We start from the raw sequence: 17,252 nt of genomic DNA on the forward strand, positions 1-17,252 counted from the left end.
GTGCTTCTGTCCCTAAACGCCCGTGCACTGGTTTTGTCACAGCCTCCGCGGACGCAATTGAAGTCGCCCATGACGATCAGGGATTTCTCACAACTGAAGTACCTTTGTACGTTTTGAAAAAGGCTGTCCTCTCGTCCACCGCATTTGGGGCGTACACACAAATTATGCGTCAATGTGTTTTGTTGTACAGGAAGTCAACCAAAACAAATCGAGCCGATGGACACGCCGTATATGCCTGAACCTCAAGTCCCGGTACGTTCTTTACAAAAATGAGACAACCCGCAGACGTGCCTACAGGGTGGGCCGCTACTCTCAAACCTAGACGTGAAACGTCGCACCATGCTCCCGGTCTCCTCTTCCCCGTCAATTTTCGTTTCCTGCGCTGCCAGGACGTCAATGTCGTGCTCAGTTAAAAGGCGGTACACCTGGCTCTGCTTCTTCTTGCTTGCCAGTCCCCTGACATTAAGTGTACCGACTTTCATGGGGAACGCATGAGCCATTTTCATGCAGAAGAAAGAGGCCGGGAACATGGTGCTTACCTTTCGCGTCTAGCGCTTGGCTAGACGACATTATTGACACCGGAGTCATCCGGTGCTGGTGCCAGGCCTGGCTGCGGGGGCGGTTTGTCGAGGGCTCTTCTCTCCGTTGACACATTTGGTCGTGGCCGGATGGAGGACCGCCGTCCTTGGGTCGTTTTTGCCGGCGGCTCCTCGACGCAAGGGGGCTTCCGCCTTGTCTCCTTCGGTTCCGGTCTGGCCGTGTGGCCGCTTCGCTGGGGCAGGGACGCCGGTCGTGTGGCGCCGCTCTGGTCAAGATTCTCCTAGGTCAGAGTCGCTGGCTCGGTCACTGAGCTATACCCCCTGTACACCATGGTCGCTCATTTTTCCTCCAATCATACTTTTTGTGGGTACGTCCTGCAAACCGACGGCAAACAAGGCTTCTTCGCATGACATCACAACCCTGTCACTATCGGAGATACCCCTGTTGCCTCAACAGCGGTGCAACTTTCATTCCCGACAGCCGTAGCCTACCGACACACAAGAGTAAGCCTTTCAGCACTAATCGGCGTGGATCCGTTCCGTACATGTGTGAATCAGAGTAAAAAAAATAAAAAAACTTTACAGCCGTGGAGGTGCCGGGGTTTGAACCCGGGGCCTCCGACATGCGAAGCGAGCGCTCTACCACTGAGCTACATCCCCTTTTTTTTTTCTTTATTGCCTGGCTTTGCCTGATGATATTGCACAACAAAAATACACATAACGCTATATACATACGACACTGTCGTGGTCAGCCAGCACGAGACTGGCTTCGTCAGCTTGTACACCATGGTCGCTCATTTTTCCTCCAATCATACTTTTTTGTGGGTACGTCCTGCAAACACTCGACAAACAAGGCTTCTTCGCATGACATCGCAACTCTGTCACTATCGGAGATTCCCCTGTTGCCTCAACAGCGGCTCAAATTTTATTATCGGCAGTCGTATGCTACCTACACACAAGAGCGAGCCTTTCAGCACTAATCGGCGTGGATCCGTTCCGTATATGTTCCGTAAGGTCGTCACCCAGGACACATTCGCAAAGTTAACAGGAGTCGTTGGCCATTCACCATGCCAGAAGCCAGTACATTTTTCCCAGCTTACTCGACTTCCTGTCGATTGACCAATGCCGAACGCAATCAATGGCTTTTCTTATGCTCTCATAATCAACAGCGAAAACAGCTACGTCGGTCGCAAAAGCCAGCAACTTGATTTCTGTCGCGTGTAACTTAAAACCTTGAATACCGTCATTCTGTATTATGCTCAAACACAGCGCTTCTTTGTATATAGCAAACAAAAGAGGGCTGAGGGGGCAGCCTTGGCGCACCGAACGCTTCACGCGTATGGGGGCCCCAAACCATTATTTACTATTAGTCTCGTTGTGCAGTTTCGGTACGCCATGGCCACTCCCTTCCTGATTGCTGATCCGACATTCTCGTGATCCAAAATTAAAAACAAAAGTTCATGTGCCACGCAATCAAACGCTTTTTCCAGGTCTAACTGAAGGATAGCAACAGGACTGTTTATAATATGACAACACTCAAGAACACATCTTGCTTTATGAATATTAGACCCAATAGAACGATCTTTGATGCCACACGTCTGATGAGAACCTATTATCACATTCATTACTCTTTGTAACCGCCTTGCTAGCACCTTCACGAATATCTTGTAGTCCACGTTCGTAAGTGAAATCGGCCTGTAGGCTGTAACATGCTTTAACTTTTCACTATCTTCCGTCTTCGGAATTGGGACAGTGAGAGATAGGCCAAAGGAAGGAGGTAGTGCTTTTAATTCATATGCGTCATTAAAGAGTACCGTTAGCAGAGGGGAAATGTCTTGCTTAAAGGCTTTATAGAAAGCCGCACTTAAACCGTCTGGTCCAGGCGACTTACCCGAGTTTAAATTTTCTATTGCTGTTTGCACTTCGGATTCAGTAATCGGTGCCTCTAATCTCTATTTCTGTTCGTCATCTAATCTTGGCATCGCTCCTAGAAAAATTCCCTTGAATGTATCGATGTCTACGTCGTGTTTTGAGAAAAGCGCCTGATAGTATTCGGGAAAAGCTTGCTTTATATGCGTTTCGTCATCTGCTTCGACACCTCCCCATTCAATTTTATCAATCCTATTACGCTCAGCCCGTGCTTTTTCCATGCCCAATGCTCTTTTGTTGGTGTTTCACCGAAAACCGCCTCTTCGGCTCTCGCACGCACTAGCGCACCGCGATAACGCTCTTGTTACATAACTTCAGGCTTTTGTTTAATTTTCTTTACGTCATCAATCCACTTACCATGAGCTTTACTCTCCTGCTCAAGTAGTTTCCGCAGCAGTTCTCTTAAATCCTTTTCCTTTATTTTTTCCTCTTTTTTCAAGCAGCTAGCCTTTTCAATTGCGTATATTTTAATTTGCTGCTTACATAGTTCCCACTGCTCCCATAACTTTAGTCTTGAATTTGGCTCTACTTTGCCAATATCTTCTTTTATATTGTCACAAAAACGTTCACACTTTTAACAGCTTATCACTAAATTTCCACAAGTCCCAATTAAAAGCATTGTCTTGTTTTGCTGTTCCTATCCTACACTGTACCAAATAGTGGTCCGAGAAGGTCACAGGTTCAACCTTGTAATTGTTGCATTTTGGAAGCAGGTCTACCGCCATATAAATAGGTCTACGCCCTTGTCGCTGCACATAAGTTCGGGAACCTCGGTTTTTGAAGAACCTGCAGATCCGCCGTTCTCTGCCTTTTCGGTCGCCACGGCCCCTGGAAGTTCAGGTTCCTTCCCTTGATCCGTCTCGGTGTCCTCCGCAGAAGCAGGTAAGGAGACGGTGGCTGCTGCTACCTTCTAGCTCCGCTCCCCCTGCCCCCTTAGCCGCCTCCTCAGCTTCAGCGGCATCCATTTGCAGCTCCGCCTTTTCGTCCTCCAACGCAGCTCCCGTGGCCGATGCGTAGGTGCGAATGCAATCAGCCTCACCATGACCGAATCGCTTACATTTCTGACAGCGAGGAATTTTGCATTCCCGCCGTACGTGTCCAGTGCCGCGACAGCGCAGACATTGCATTGTTCTACTGGGCACAACCACAAACGCCAGCTTTCCCGCCACCCTCAGCTGATGAGGGATGTCTTCGACTGTAACGCCTGGCTTCAGCTTCAATAAAGCAGTCCTTGTAGTAGAGGCCTTTTCAGTCATACCTTGAACTCGCCACCGTTCGCGGGTCACTGCGGTGATCTTTCCGAACGCTGCAAATGCCGTTCTGATGTCCTCGTCATCGACGCCGGGCAGCATCCAATGCAGCCGTAGTTTGACGTGCTGGTCGATGATCATGCACCGGCCCCCTTTCACTTGCATTTCCTTCACGGCGAGCAGCCGCTTGGTTTCCTCGGGAGTGCTCAGGGTCACCGCCCATACGTGGTTAACCTGGTACGCCCCCACCGCTATCACGTCAGGGAGAGTTCCGTTCTTGACCAGGGCATCACGGAAGTCTTCGACTTTGAAAGGCCGCCGTCGCACACCGCCAATAAGAAAAACAGCATTTAACACCACCTGTCCGGTAGGCAAAGTTGGCAAAAGAACCTGATACTCGTTATCAGCGCTTTCAGCAATCCTGTTTCCGCGGCCGGCATGGGCCGCAATCGCTGCTCCAGTGGAGCCCATTCTACAAGCGTCCGTCACGCTCGGTGGCCGGAAGTAGAATCTGAGCTACACCCCCTGTACACCATGGTCGCTCATATTTCCTCCAATCATACTTTTTGTGGGTACGTCCTGCAAACCCGCCACAAACAAGGCTTCTTCGCATGACATCACAACTCTGTCACTATCGGAGATTCCCCTGTTGCCTCAACAGCGGCGCAACTTTTATTCTCGGCAGTCGTATGCTACCTACACACAAGAGCGAGCCTTTCAGCACTAATCGGCGTGGATCTGTTCCGTATGTGTGTAAATCAATGAGTAAAAAAAATAAAAAAGCTTTACAGCTGTGGAGGTGCCGGGGTTTGAACCCGGGGCCTCTCACATGCGAAGGGAGCGCTCTACCACTGAGCTACACCCCCTGCTTTTTTTTTCTTTATTGCCTGGCTTTGGCTCATGACACTGCACAACAAAAATAGACATAATGCTATAGACATACGACACTGTCGTGGTCAGCCAGCACGAGACTGGCTTCGCCAGCTTAAAATTCCCGCAACATACACAACGGCTCTAGTCTTGAGAGCCACTCGGGAGGCTCCGCGGCTGCTTTTTGGATTGCAAGAAACCAGTTCATGCTTTCCCGAAAATAAATTCGGGCCGGTCGTGCGTCTTTGTCACAATGGTAGCCTGCCATTCTGGAGCGCCATATACAGTGGAGGCCCAAGAGCATTATGAGATGAAAAGGTGCCCCATCCTCATTATCAGTGCTTAAATAGCGAATTCCGTGCGCGTCAAGTGGTAGCTCTTTCTTTATGGTCCTTTGTAACACGTCCCAAAAATAAACCCCTTCCCAGCAATGCAAAAAAACATGGTCTATTGTTTCAGGCTGTTTACAAATTAAGCAGTTCGGTCCCCACGGTAAAAAGAAATCCTTTCCCTCTAGAAACTTAGCGAAGTCACAGGTAGCGGGGTTTACTGGTCCAAGTGCCTTGGGCTCTGGCATGGATGGTGGCCATCCCACCCGGACCATTTCGCCAACGTACCGTGGGCGACGACCCCGGGCAAGTATTTGGGCGTTCCGCTCGATGCTTATCGCGATAGCGAGGAGTATTGGAAAGAGCAAACTAAAGACGCACGTGACCGAGCTGGGAAATGGAAGGGCACCAGCCTTTCAATTTTCGCCAGAGCTACAGTCTGCAACCTTTTTTTTATTAGCAAACTCTGGTATGTGATGCAGGTTTTGCATTTCTCGCGTGTGAACGTTCAGAAGCTACACAGGATTTTTGCAGTTTTCATATGGGCGTCCGAATGGGAACGTTGTAGCTGAACGGAGCTCTTCCGGCGGGTAAAAGACGGGGGGCTAGGGCTAGGGCACCTCTTTTTAAGGCAGCTGGTGAACCGTTTTTTGTTTTTTCGCGACGTCACAGACCCGTTCTTGCGCACCGTGTGCCAAGTGAAGCTGCCGCGATTGCTGCCGGAGTTTGTGCTATCCACAGAAGAGCTCTCTGGTGGAACTTTTGGTTACTACAAAGAGATTGTAGCAAGCGTTCGGTTTCTTTCGGCACGTTTTTCCACCGATTGTTTGTGGAAAAGTAAAAGGAAAAAGTTGTACAATGATCTTTGTGACATTGTTTTCCCAGAGCCCATGTACAGGGCCTTGTACAGTGGAGGCCCGGGAGGGGATGTTTTAAAAAGGGTGAAGAAAATGCAGGTGCCACCAGGAGTAAAGACTTTCTTTTTTAAGTTACACACCGGGACGTTGCCAGTTTTCTGAGCTACACCCCCTGCACACCATGGTCGCTCATTTTTCCTCCAATCATACTTTTTTGTGGGTACGTCCTGCAAACCCACGACAAACAAGGTTTCTTCGCATGACATCACAACTCTGTCACTATCGGTGATTCCCCTGTTGCTTTAACAGCGGCGCAACTTTTATTCTCGGCAGCGGTAGGCTACCGACACAGAAAAGCGAGCCTTCCAGCACTAATCGGCGTGGATCTGTTCCGTATGTGTGTAAATCAATGAGTAAAAAAAATAAAGCTTTACAGCTGTGGAGGTGCCGGGGTTTGAACCCGAGGCCTCTCACATGCGAAGCGAGCGCTCTACCACTGAGCTACACCCCCTGCACAACATGGTCGCTCATTTTTCCTCCAATCATACTTTTTTGTGGGTACGTCCTGCAAACCCACGACAAACAAGGCTTCTTCGCATGACATCACAACTCTGTCACTATCGGAGATTCCCCTGTTGCTTCAACAGCGGTGCAACTTTTATTCTCGGCAGCGGTAGGCTACCGACACAGAAAAGCGAGCCTTTCAGCACTAATCTGCGTGGATCTGTTCCGCATGTGTGTAAATCAATCAGTAAAAAAAATAAAAAAGCTTTACAGCTGTGGAGGTGCCGGGGTTTGAACCCGGGGCCTCTCACATGCGAAGCGAGCGCTCTACCACTGAGCTACACCTTTTTTTTTCTTTATTGCCTGACTTCGGCAAGAACCACAGTACACAAATACACTTACAGAGCACAATGAGCAATAATTAACAACACTATCCGCCCGGGGGTGCGTGGCTTCATCATATTAAAACTCCTTAAGCGTCACCAAAGGCTCGACTCTTTCGAGCCACTCGGGAGCTTCAGGAGCAAGTTTGTGAACTTCAATATAACTATGCATGCACTCCCGAAAATAGATCCGTGCTGGCCGTGCATCAGGATCGCGATGATATCCTGCCATTCTGGAGCGCCAAATACAATGGAGGCCCATTAGCATAATAAGGTCAAATGGTATCCCATCCTCACTCTCTACAGGCATGTACCGAATACCATGAGAGTCCAGCGGTAATGCCTTTTTAAAGTCCTTTGTAAGATGTCCCAAAAGTATACCCCCTCCCAACAGTGCAAAAAAACATGGTCTATTGGTCTATTGTTTCTGGTTGTTTACAAATTAAACAATGTGATCCCTAAGGTGGAAATAAATGCTTCTCCTCCAAAAATTTCTTTACTGGTAGTGTTCCGGTATGTACTTTAAAGAAAAATGTTTTTGCACTTGGTGGCACCTGCATCGCCTTTACACGCTTAAGTACGTCGCGTCCCAGGCCTCCATTGTATAAGGCCCTGTACATAGGTTGTGGAAGTACTACATCACACAAATCCTTGTACAACTTCTTCCTGCTAACAGAAGATAAATATTCATACGAAAATCGAACAGACAGGAATCGAACACTCGTGACCTCTCTAAAGTAACCAAAAATACGTCCCGAGAAACTTTCGGTTGAGACAATAAAGTCCAGCAGTGCATTTCCGAGCCTTAATTGGCACACAGTGCGCAAAAACGGATCACTTACATCGCGCACAAAACAGAATCTGCTTACAATCTGCCGCAGAAATAAGTGTCCCAGACTCAGGCCACCGTCCTTCACCCGCCTAAACAAATTGGTCCGGCTGCAGCGTTCCCAGTCCGCAGCCCACACAAAAACGGCAAAGATCCGGTGCAGTCTCTGTACGTTCATCCTTGCACAATGCAACACTTGCGTCACGTACCACAGCCTAGACATAAAAAACAGATTACACACTGTGGCCTTTGCGAAAATTGAAAGATGTCGCCCTTTCCACTTCTCCCCCTTTTCACGCGTGGCTTGCGTCTGTGCTTTCCAGTACGAATCGCTATCGCGATAACCGTGCAGTGGGACGCCTAAGTACTTTACTGGGGTCGTCACCCAGGACATGTTTGCAAAATTGCCGGGCTTCGTTGTCCATTCTCCGTGCCAAAACCCCAGGGACTATGACCAATTCACTTTACTACCGGCGACCTTGGTGAATTCTTTTACGCATGCCACGGCCTCGGTTGCACCTTCCCGGTTCACTGTGAACACCGCGACATCATCCGCATAAGCCAGCAGCTTACCTTCTGCCGCCTGTAGCTGGAAGCCACGAATTTTTTCCCTTTCCATGATATTCAAACACAACGCTTCAATGTAAATGCAGAATATAAGAGGGCTGAGGGGACAACCCTGGCGCACCGAACGCTTCAGGCTAATGGGGGCCCCCAAACTCCTATTTAAAATTAATCTTGTCGTGCAGCTCCGGTACGCCAAGGCCACTCCCTCGCCAATAATGGACCCTACATTTACATGGTCAAGTATGCAGAACAGAATATCGTGCGAAACACAATCAAATGCCTTCTCAAGATCTAACTGAAGGATGGCTACACAGCTATTTGTTTAACAGCATTCCAGCACACACCTAGCTCTATGAATATTGGAAACAATACAGCGTCCCTTGATCCCACACGTCTGGTGGGGACCGACTATATCTTGAATTACTGACTGTAGTCTACGGGCTAAAATCTTCATGAAAACTTTATAATCTACGTTTGTGAGGGCGATAGGACGATATGCTGTGACCTGTTGTAACTTTTCTGCTTCGTCGGATTTAGGAATTAGCACTGTATGGGATTTGCCATAAGACGGGCGCAATTCATTTACTTTGTAGGCTTCATTATACACTGCTGTCAGTACTGGCACTATTTCGTGTTTATATGCTTTGTAAAAAGCTGCGCTTAACCCATCAGGTCCAGGCGATCTTCCCAGGTTCAAATTTTCTATAGCTTGCTCGACCTCTGACGCAGTTATCTACAGCTCCAGCCTTTCTTTCTGTTCGTCATCTAATCGCGGTAAAGCACCAAGAAACTTTTCCTTGAATGCGCTCACATCCACTTCTTGCTTTGCAAACAGCGCCTGATAATATTCAAGAAATGCCTGCTGGATATGCCCGCTGTCCCCAGTTAACGCCCCGCCCCATTCAATCTTTTCAATGCAGTTTCGCTGAGCATGCGTTTTTTCGATTCCTAGAGCTCGTTTTGAAGGTGTCTCCCCAACAGCTATATCTTGCACCCTAGCCGCACAAGGGCGCCGCGATAGCGTTCTTCCGCGAAGAGTTCAATTTTTTTTTCCTGATATCGTCCATCCCTTTGCCTGGCTGTTCGCTTTCTATTTCGAGAAGTTTAGCCAGTAAGGATCTCAAATTTTCCTCCTCACGCCTCTCCTCTTGTCGTATACAGCTTGACCTTCCAATTGCTGCTATCTTTATTAGTTGTTTGCAAAGCTCCCACTGCTGCCATACTTTCAGTTCCCCGCTCGGCTTTAATTTGCTGATTTCTTCGTTTACTTTCCTGCTAAAGATGTCGTCTGTAATGAGCTTATTATTTAATTTCCACATCTCCCAAGAAAACTGATTTCCTCGTTTCTTTGTCCCTATCCCACACAACACTAAACAATGGTCAGAAAATGATACCGGTACTACACTGTAGCTACTGCATTTTGTAATAACATCCGGCGACACATAAATGCGATCTAGCCGCGCATGGCTTGACCGCTGAAAATGTGTGAACCTCACACAACGCGTGCCTTCTAAACATTCGGCCACATCTTCGAGGTTGCACGTGTCTATAATTTTTGAGAGTACCTCAGTGCTGCTTCTGTCCCTAAACGCCCGTGCACTGGTTTTGTCACAGCCTCCGAGGACGCAATTGAAGTCGCCCATGACGATCAGGGATTTCTCACAACTGAAGTACCTTTGTACGTTTTGAAAAAGGCTGTCCTCTCATCCACCGCATTTGGGGCGTACACACAAATGATGCGCCAATGTGTTTAGTTGTACAGGAAGTCAACCAAAACAAATCGACCCGATGGACACGCCGTATATGCCTGAACCTCAAGTCGCGGTACATTCTTTACAAAAATGAGACAACCCGCAGACGTGCCTACAGCGTGGGCCGCTACTCTCAAACCTCGACGTGAAACGTCGCACCATGCTCCCGGTTTCTTCTTCCCCGTCAATTTTCGTTTCCTGCACTGCCAGGACGTCAATGTCGTGCTCAGTTAAAAGGCGGTACACCTGGCTCTGCTTCTTCTTGCTTGCCAGTCCCCTGACATTAAGTGTACCGACTTTCATGGGGAACGCATGAGCCATTTTCATGCAGAAGAAAGAGGCCGGGAACATGGTGCTTACCCTTCGCGTCTAGCGCTTGGCTAGACGACATTATTGACACCGGAGTCATCCGGTGCTGGTGCCAGGCCTGGCTGCGGGGGCGGTTTGTCGAGGGCTCTTCTCTCCGTTGACACATTTGGTAGTGGCCGGATGGAGGACCGCCGTCCTTGGGTCGTTTTTGCCGGCGGCTCCTCGACTCTGGGGGCTTCCGCCTTGTCTCCTTCGGTTCCGGTCTGGGCGTGTGGCCGCTTCGCTGGGGCAGGGACGCCGGTCGTGTGGCGCCGCTCTGGTCAAGGTTCTCCTAGGTCAGAGTCGCTGGCTCGGTCACTGAGCTAAACCCCCTGTACACCATGGTCGCTCATTTTTCCTCCAATTATACTTTTTGTGGGTACGTCCTGCAAACCCACGGCAAACAAGGCTTCTTCGCATGACATCACAACCCTGTCACTATCGGAGATACCCCTGTTGCCTCAACAGCGGTGCAACTTTCATTCCCGACAGCCGTAGGCTACCGACACACAAAAGCGAGCCTTTCAGCACTAATCGGCGTGGATCTGTTCCGTATGTGTGTAAATCAATGAGTAAAAAATAGCTTTACAGCCCTGGAGGTGCCGGGGTTGTAACTCGGGGCCTCTCACATGCGAAGCAAGCGCTCTACCACTGAGCTACACCCCTTTTTTTTCTTTATTGCCGGGCTTCGACATTACAAAACAGAACATAATAAAATGTACATACACTATACAGAGTTAGCCAGGATCCCAAAGAGTGGTTCTGACTTAGATTAAAATTCTCTTAAAGTTACGAGGGGTTCCAGCCTTGGTAACCACTCAGGAACCTCCACTATTAGCTTTTGTTCTTCCAGAAACCTGTGCATACTTTCTTTAAAATACATACGGGCTGGCCGTGCGTCAGGGTCACAATGATACCCTGCCATGCGGGAGCGCCATATACTGTGGAGGCCCACCAGCATGACTAAGTCGAAGGGAACCCCATCCTCGTTTTTGGTTGGCAAAAACCTTATTCCGTATGAGTGGATTGGAAGCTGTTTCTTTAAAGTCCTCTGCAGCATGTCCCAAAAATAGACCCCTTCCCAACAGTGCAAGAAGACGTGATCAATTGTCTCCGGCTGTTTGCATATGAGACAATGCGACCCCCAGGGAAGAAATAACTGTTTTGCCTCAAGAAAAGTTTACACAGGTAAAGTTCCAGAGTGTAACTTAAAGAAGAAACTCTTGACTCCCGGTGGCACCTTCATTTTCTTTACCCTTTTCAATACATTGTAGCCCGGCCCTCCACAGTACATGGCCCTGTACAGGGACACTGGAAAGAGGATGTCACACAAATCCTTGTACAAATCTTTCCGGCTCACATCACTCAAATATTGTTTTGAAAATCTAGCATTCAAAAATCGGACGCTGGCAACTATCTCCTTGAAAAACCCAAAAATGCCGCCCGTCACACACTCAGTCGAAATCACAAAGTCTGGCAAAGCCCTAGCGAGCCTTACTTGGCACACTGTGCGCAGAAAAGGATCATTCACATCGCGCAAAAACAATAATCTATTGACCCATTGCTTCGCAAATAAATGTCCAAGCCCGAGTCCTCCATCCCTTACTCTTCTGAACAAATTGGTTCGCGTACACCTCTCCCATTCCGAGGCCCACACAAAAACAGCAAAAATACGATGTAACTTTTGTACATTAATTCGCGAACAATGCATCACTTGCAACACATACCACAGTTTGCTGATGAAAAACAGATTGCACACTGTGGCTCTCGCAAATATAGATAGATAGGACGCTTTCCACTTTTCAGCCTTTTCGCGTGTTTCTTGCACCTGCCGTGTCCAATACGGTTCGCTGTCACGGTAATTGTCCAGCGGGACACCCAAGTATTTCACAGGGTTCGTGTGCCAGGTCACGTTAGCAAAAATTTCCGGGGTCACTGGCCACTGTCCATGCCAGAACCCCACACACTTCCCCCAGTGAACCCTGCTCCCCGTCACAGTGCTGAATCGCTTAACCCCGTCGACCGCGTTACGAATGCTATCGTGACTCACACCAAAAACAGCAACATCATCTGCATATGCTAGGATCTTGACTTCAGCCATCTGTAGCCGAAATACTTGAACTGCATTATTTTTTATAATGTGCTTACACAAATTTTCTATATAAATACAAAATAAAAGAGGACTGAGGGGGCAACCCTGGCGAACAGAACGCTTAACGTTAATGGGGGCCCCCAACGATTTGTTAACAATTAACCTGGTAGTGCAATTTCTGTACGCCAAGGCCACACCCTCAGTGATAACAGTGCCTAAATTAACTTGATGAAGGATAGAAAACAATATGTCATGTGCAACACAGTCAAAAGCTTTTTCTAAATCTAGTTGGAGAACTGCTACACGGGCGCCAAGGGCGTCACAGCACTCCAACACACTTCTGGCTTTGTGAATGTTATAAGCAATAGACCGCCCTTGATGCCACACGTTTGATGAGGGCCAACAATTTCTTTAATTACCACCTGAAGTCTGGCAGCTAGCACCTTCATAAAAATTTTGTAATCGACGTTCGTCAGTGAGATGGGCCTATATGATGTAACCAGTTTAAGTTTCTGCGCGTCATCTGTTTTAGGAATAAGTACTGTGTGGGACGTACCGTAGGATGGAGGCAGAGCATTATGATTGCAGGCTTCGTTAAATAAAGACGACAGCAGAGGGGTTAATTCACTCTTAAACACTTTATAAAAAACAGCACTTAAACCATCCGGGCCTGGAGAATTTGCAGGGTTTAAGCTTTCTATGGCGCGTTCGACTTCTTGCTGCGTAATCTGCTGCTCTAAAATTTTTTTGTTCGTCATCCAGCCGTGGCATATCTTTCAAAAACTCATCTCTAAATGCATTCGAGTCGACTTCATGTTGCGCGAAGATTGTCTGAAAGTGTTCAAAGAAGGCCAGCTGTATGCTATCGTTATCGGAGACTGAAGTGCCTGCCCATTCTACCTCGTGAATCCGGTTTCGTCGAGCGTGCTCCTTTTCCATTCCAAGCGCCCGCTTAGTGGGCGTTTCTCCCGCGACCTAATCGGCCGCTCGCGCCCGAACTAGCGCTCCCTGATACCGTTTTTCTATAGCCTTCATTTTAATGTCTTGTTTCGCTAGTTCCCACTGCAACCCGACTTCGTTTTTTCCCTCCGTCTCTATTTTATTAATCTTTTATACCACGGCATCAGTGAGTTTTGTCACTTAGCAGGTTAGTGTTTAGTTTCCTTAGGTCCCACGAAAAGCTGTTATTTCGCTTCTTCGATCCTACAGAGCACTCGGCTACACAGTGATCAGAGTAGGACACAGGCAAAACATTGTACTTGTGACATTTCCAGCTTTTGCTTTGTTTTCTTGATGTCTTCCATAAATATGCCCGGTTGTTTGCATTCTTGAGCTAATAATTTTTCTAGCATAACTTCCAGCTGCCTTTCTTGTAATCGTTCTTCGTGCCTTAGAACGGTGGAGCGTTCTATAGCCTTCATTTTAATGTCTTGTTTCGCTAGTTCCCACTGCAACCCGACTTCGTTTTTTCCCTCCGTCTCTATTTTATTAATCTTTTATACCACGGCATCAGTGAGTTTTGTCACTTAGCAGGTTAGTGTTTAGTTTCCTTAGGTCCCACGAAAAGCTGTTATTTCGCTTCTTCGATCCTACAGAGCACTCGACTACACAGTGGTCAGAGTAGGACACAGGCAAAACATTGTACTTGTGACATTTCGGCAATAAATCAAGTGACATATAGATGCGGTCGAGGCGCGCGTTACTGACACTTTGAAAGTGCGTGTACTGCACATCGCGTGCGCCCTCTAAGCTTTCGGCAACATCTTCCAAGGCGTATTCGTCTATCATTTGATTTAAAACCTCAGTACTTCTGTCCCTGAAGGCACGGGTGCTACTCTTATCGCGAGCGCTCAAAACACAGTTAGTCACCCATGAAAACTATTTGTTTTTCAGAATGAAGATACTGTTGCAGGTTCTCAAAAATGTTGACCTGTCTTCCACTACATTTGGCGCATAAATGCATAGCACACGCCACTCAACGTTGCAGTACAAAAAATCGCGTACTACGTAGCGCCCCGATTGACAAGAAAAATAAGCCTGTATTTCGAGTCCCGGCAACTTTTTCACAAACACAACACACCCAGCAGAGTTGCCAATCGCATGGCTCACAATTGCATAGTACCTCGACGTGAATCGTTGCACCATGCCTCCAGTCTCCACCTCCCCTTCCACTTTGGTTTCTTGAACGGTTAGAACATCTATGTCTCGGTCCGTCAAAAGGCGGAGCACTTGACTCTGCTTTCGCTTCCCGCTCATGCCCCTTACATTAAGCGTGGTGAAATTAAGGCACGACTCCGGATACATTTTGGTAGCGAAAGAGGAGGCCGGAAGCATAGTGCTTACCTTTCACACCTAGCACGAAGCTAGACGCCGTCTTTTGCCCCTGAGTCATCGGGGGGACCATGGTCACTCTGCTGCGGTGCTGGCTTATCGGCCGGCCGTCTTTGCGTCAAGACATTTGGCCGCGGCTTGAAAGGTGGTCGTCGTATTGGAGGTGCTTTTGCAGGCGGCTCCTCTGCGTTAGGCGCGGCTGCCATATCTTCTTCACTGTCGGTCTGTGCATGGGAGCGTTTTGCGGGCCCGGAGACACTGGCCACGATAGTGTTGTCCTTCCGCGTCGTGGCCTCACAGTCCATTGGTTTCAGCGACTCGTCAAGCTGAGGGCTCCCTCCCTCAGTTGACGCTCTTTCAGCTGTCTCAGCAGATGCGGCTGCCGCAGTCTGCGTCTCCGCGCTGTCGGTCACCTTGCTCTCTTCCCCCGTGGACACCGATGAATGCTTCGTCGCTGCCAGCCCTTCGTCACCTCCGGCACCCTTCGCAGCAGCTTCAGCCTCGTCTACGTCCATCAGCAGGTCTACCGACTCGTCCCTTGCCGTCGACCCTGTCGCCGCTGCGTAGGTCCGCACGCAGTCCGCCACAACATGACCGTACCGTCTACATTGTGTACATAGCGGTACCTTGGAATCCCTGCGAACGTGGCCCTTGCCTCCACAACGCAGACATTGCATTGGCCTTCCGGGCACGACAACGAGAGCCAGCTCTCCCGCGACTCGGATTTGGTGCGGGAGGTCGTCCACTTTCATGCCAGCTTTCAGCTTCATGAGCACGGCTCTTGTAGTTGACCCTTTCTGTTGGAAACCTTGAACCCGCCAGCGCTCCCGAGTGACTTCGGTAACTGTTCCGAATGCCGCGAGGGCCGTCCTTATGTCTTCATCTGCCACGCCATGCAACATCCAATGCAGTCGCAGTCTCACCTGTTGGTTTTCTGGGTTGATAATGATGCACCGACGGTCTTTCACCTGAACCTCCTTAAAAGCGAGAAGGCGCTTCGTTGCCTCCGCGCTACTGAGAGTCACCGCCCATACGTGGTTCACCTGATACGCCCCCAAAGCCACCACGTCGGGGAGCTCGACCAAGGCTTCATGAAAATCTTCGACCCGAAAGGGCCTCGCACGCACGTCACCATGCAAGAAAACCGTGTTTAACACGACACGCCCGGTTGGCAGCTGCGGCAAAATAATCCGGTAGTCGTTATCATCCTTTAAATCTAGCCTGTTTCCGCGGCCGGCAAGGGCCGTTGTCGCCGCTCCGTGGGAGCTCATGATCCTGCGTCCGTCACGCTCGGTGGCCGGAAGTAGAATGACTGAGCTACACCCCCTGTACACCATGGTCGTTCATATTTCCTCCAATCATACTATTTTGTGGGTACGTCCGGCAAACCCACGACAAACAAGGCTTCTTCGCATGACATCACAACTCTGTCACTATCGGAGATTCCCCGATTGCTTCAACAGCGGCGCAACTTCTATTCCCTGCCGTCGTATACTACCTAGACACAAGAGCGAGCCTTTCAGCACTAATCGACGTGGATCCGTCCGGTATATGTGTGAATCAAAGAGTAAAAAAAAAAATTAAGAAAAGCTTTACAGCCGTGCAGGTGCCGCGGTTTGAACCCGGGGCCTCTCACATGCGAAGCGAGCGCTCTACCACTGAGCTACACCCCCCTTTTTTTTTCTTTATTGCCTGACTTCGGCAAGAACCACAGTACACAAATACACTTACAGAGCACAATGAGCAATAATTAACAACACTATCCGCCTGGGGGTGCGTGGCTTCGTCACGTTAAAACTCCTTAAGCGTCTCCAAAGGCTCGACTCTTTCGAGCCACTCGGGAGCTTCAGGAGCAAGTTTCTGAACTTCAATATACTTATGCATGCACTCCCGAAAATAGATCCGTGCTGGCCGTGCATCAGGATCGCGATGATATCCTGCCATTCTGGAGCGCCAAATACAATGGAGGCCCATTAGCATAATGAGGTCGAATGGTGTCCCATCCTCGCTCTCTACAGGCAAGTACCGAACACCATGAGCGTCGAGCGGAAATTCCTTTTTAAAGTCCGTTGTAAGATGTCCCAAAAGTATACCCCCTCCCAACAGTGCAAAAAAACGTGGTCTATTGTTTCTGGTTGTTTACAAATTAAACAGTGTGATCCCCAAGGTAGAAATAACTGCTTCCTTTCCAAGAATTCCTTTACTGGTAGTGTTCCGGTATGTAATTTAAAGAAAGAAGTTTTTGCACTCGGCGGCACCTGCATCGCCTTCACACGCTTAAGTACGTCGCGTCCCAGGCCTCCATTGTATAAGGCCCTGTACATAGGTTGTGGACGAACTACATCGCACAAATCTTTATAGAACTTCTTCCTGCTAACAGAAGATAAATATTCATACGAAAATCGAACAGACAGGAATCGAACACTCGCGACAACCTCTCTAAAGTAACCAAAAATACGTCCCGAGAAACTTTCGGTTGTGACAACAAAGTCCGGCAGTGCATTTCCGAGCCTTAATTGGCACACAGTGCGCAAAAACGGATCGCTTACATCGCGCACAAAACAAAATCTGCTTACAATCTGCCGCAGAAATAAGTGTCCCAGACTCAGGCCGCCATCCTTCACCCGCCTAAACAAATTGGTCCGGCTGCAGCGTTCCCGGTCCGCAGCCCAC

At 48.8% G+C, this 17,252-nt stretch overlaps 5 non-coding genes across 5 annotated transcripts; all 5 read right to left on the minus strand.

Moving 5' to 3' along the window:
* Positions 1 to 1,127: 1,127 nt before the first annotated feature.
* TRNAA-CGC (transfer RNA alanine (anticodon CGC)) lies at positions 1,128 to 1,199 on the minus strand. Its single transcript has one exon. It is a non-coding gene; the product is annotated as a tRNA-Ala (tRNA).
* A 3,313-nt stretch (positions 1,200 to 4,512) lies between these two features.
* On the minus strand, positions 4,513 to 4,584 carry TRNAA-CGC (transfer RNA alanine (anticodon CGC)). Its single transcript has one exon. It is a non-coding gene; the product is annotated as a tRNA-Ala (tRNA).
* Positions 4,585 to 6,213: 1,629 nt separating this feature from the next.
* TRNAA-CGC (transfer RNA alanine (anticodon CGC)) lies at positions 6,214 to 6,285 on the minus strand. Its single transcript has one exon. It is a non-coding gene; the product is annotated as a tRNA-Ala (tRNA).
* Positions 6,286 to 6,554: 269 nt separating this feature from the next.
* On the minus strand, positions 6,555 to 6,626 carry TRNAA-CGC (transfer RNA alanine (anticodon CGC)). The gene has a single exon. It is a non-coding gene; the product is annotated as a tRNA-Ala (tRNA).
* A 9,554-nt stretch (positions 6,627 to 16,180) lies between these two features.
* TRNAA-CGC (transfer RNA alanine (anticodon CGC)) lies at positions 16,181 to 16,252 on the minus strand. Its single transcript has one exon. It is a non-coding gene; the product is annotated as a tRNA-Ala (tRNA).
* Positions 16,253 to 17,252: the final 1,000 nt, after the last annotated feature.

Source organism: Amblyomma mixtum, chromosome 2, assembly GCF_055824585.1.
Source record: "Amblyomma mixtum isolate Tamu chromosome 2, ASM5582458v1, whole genome shotgun sequence".
Lineage (NCBI taxonomy): Eukaryota > Metazoa > Arthropoda > Arachnida > Ixodida > Ixodidae > Amblyomma > Amblyomma mixtum.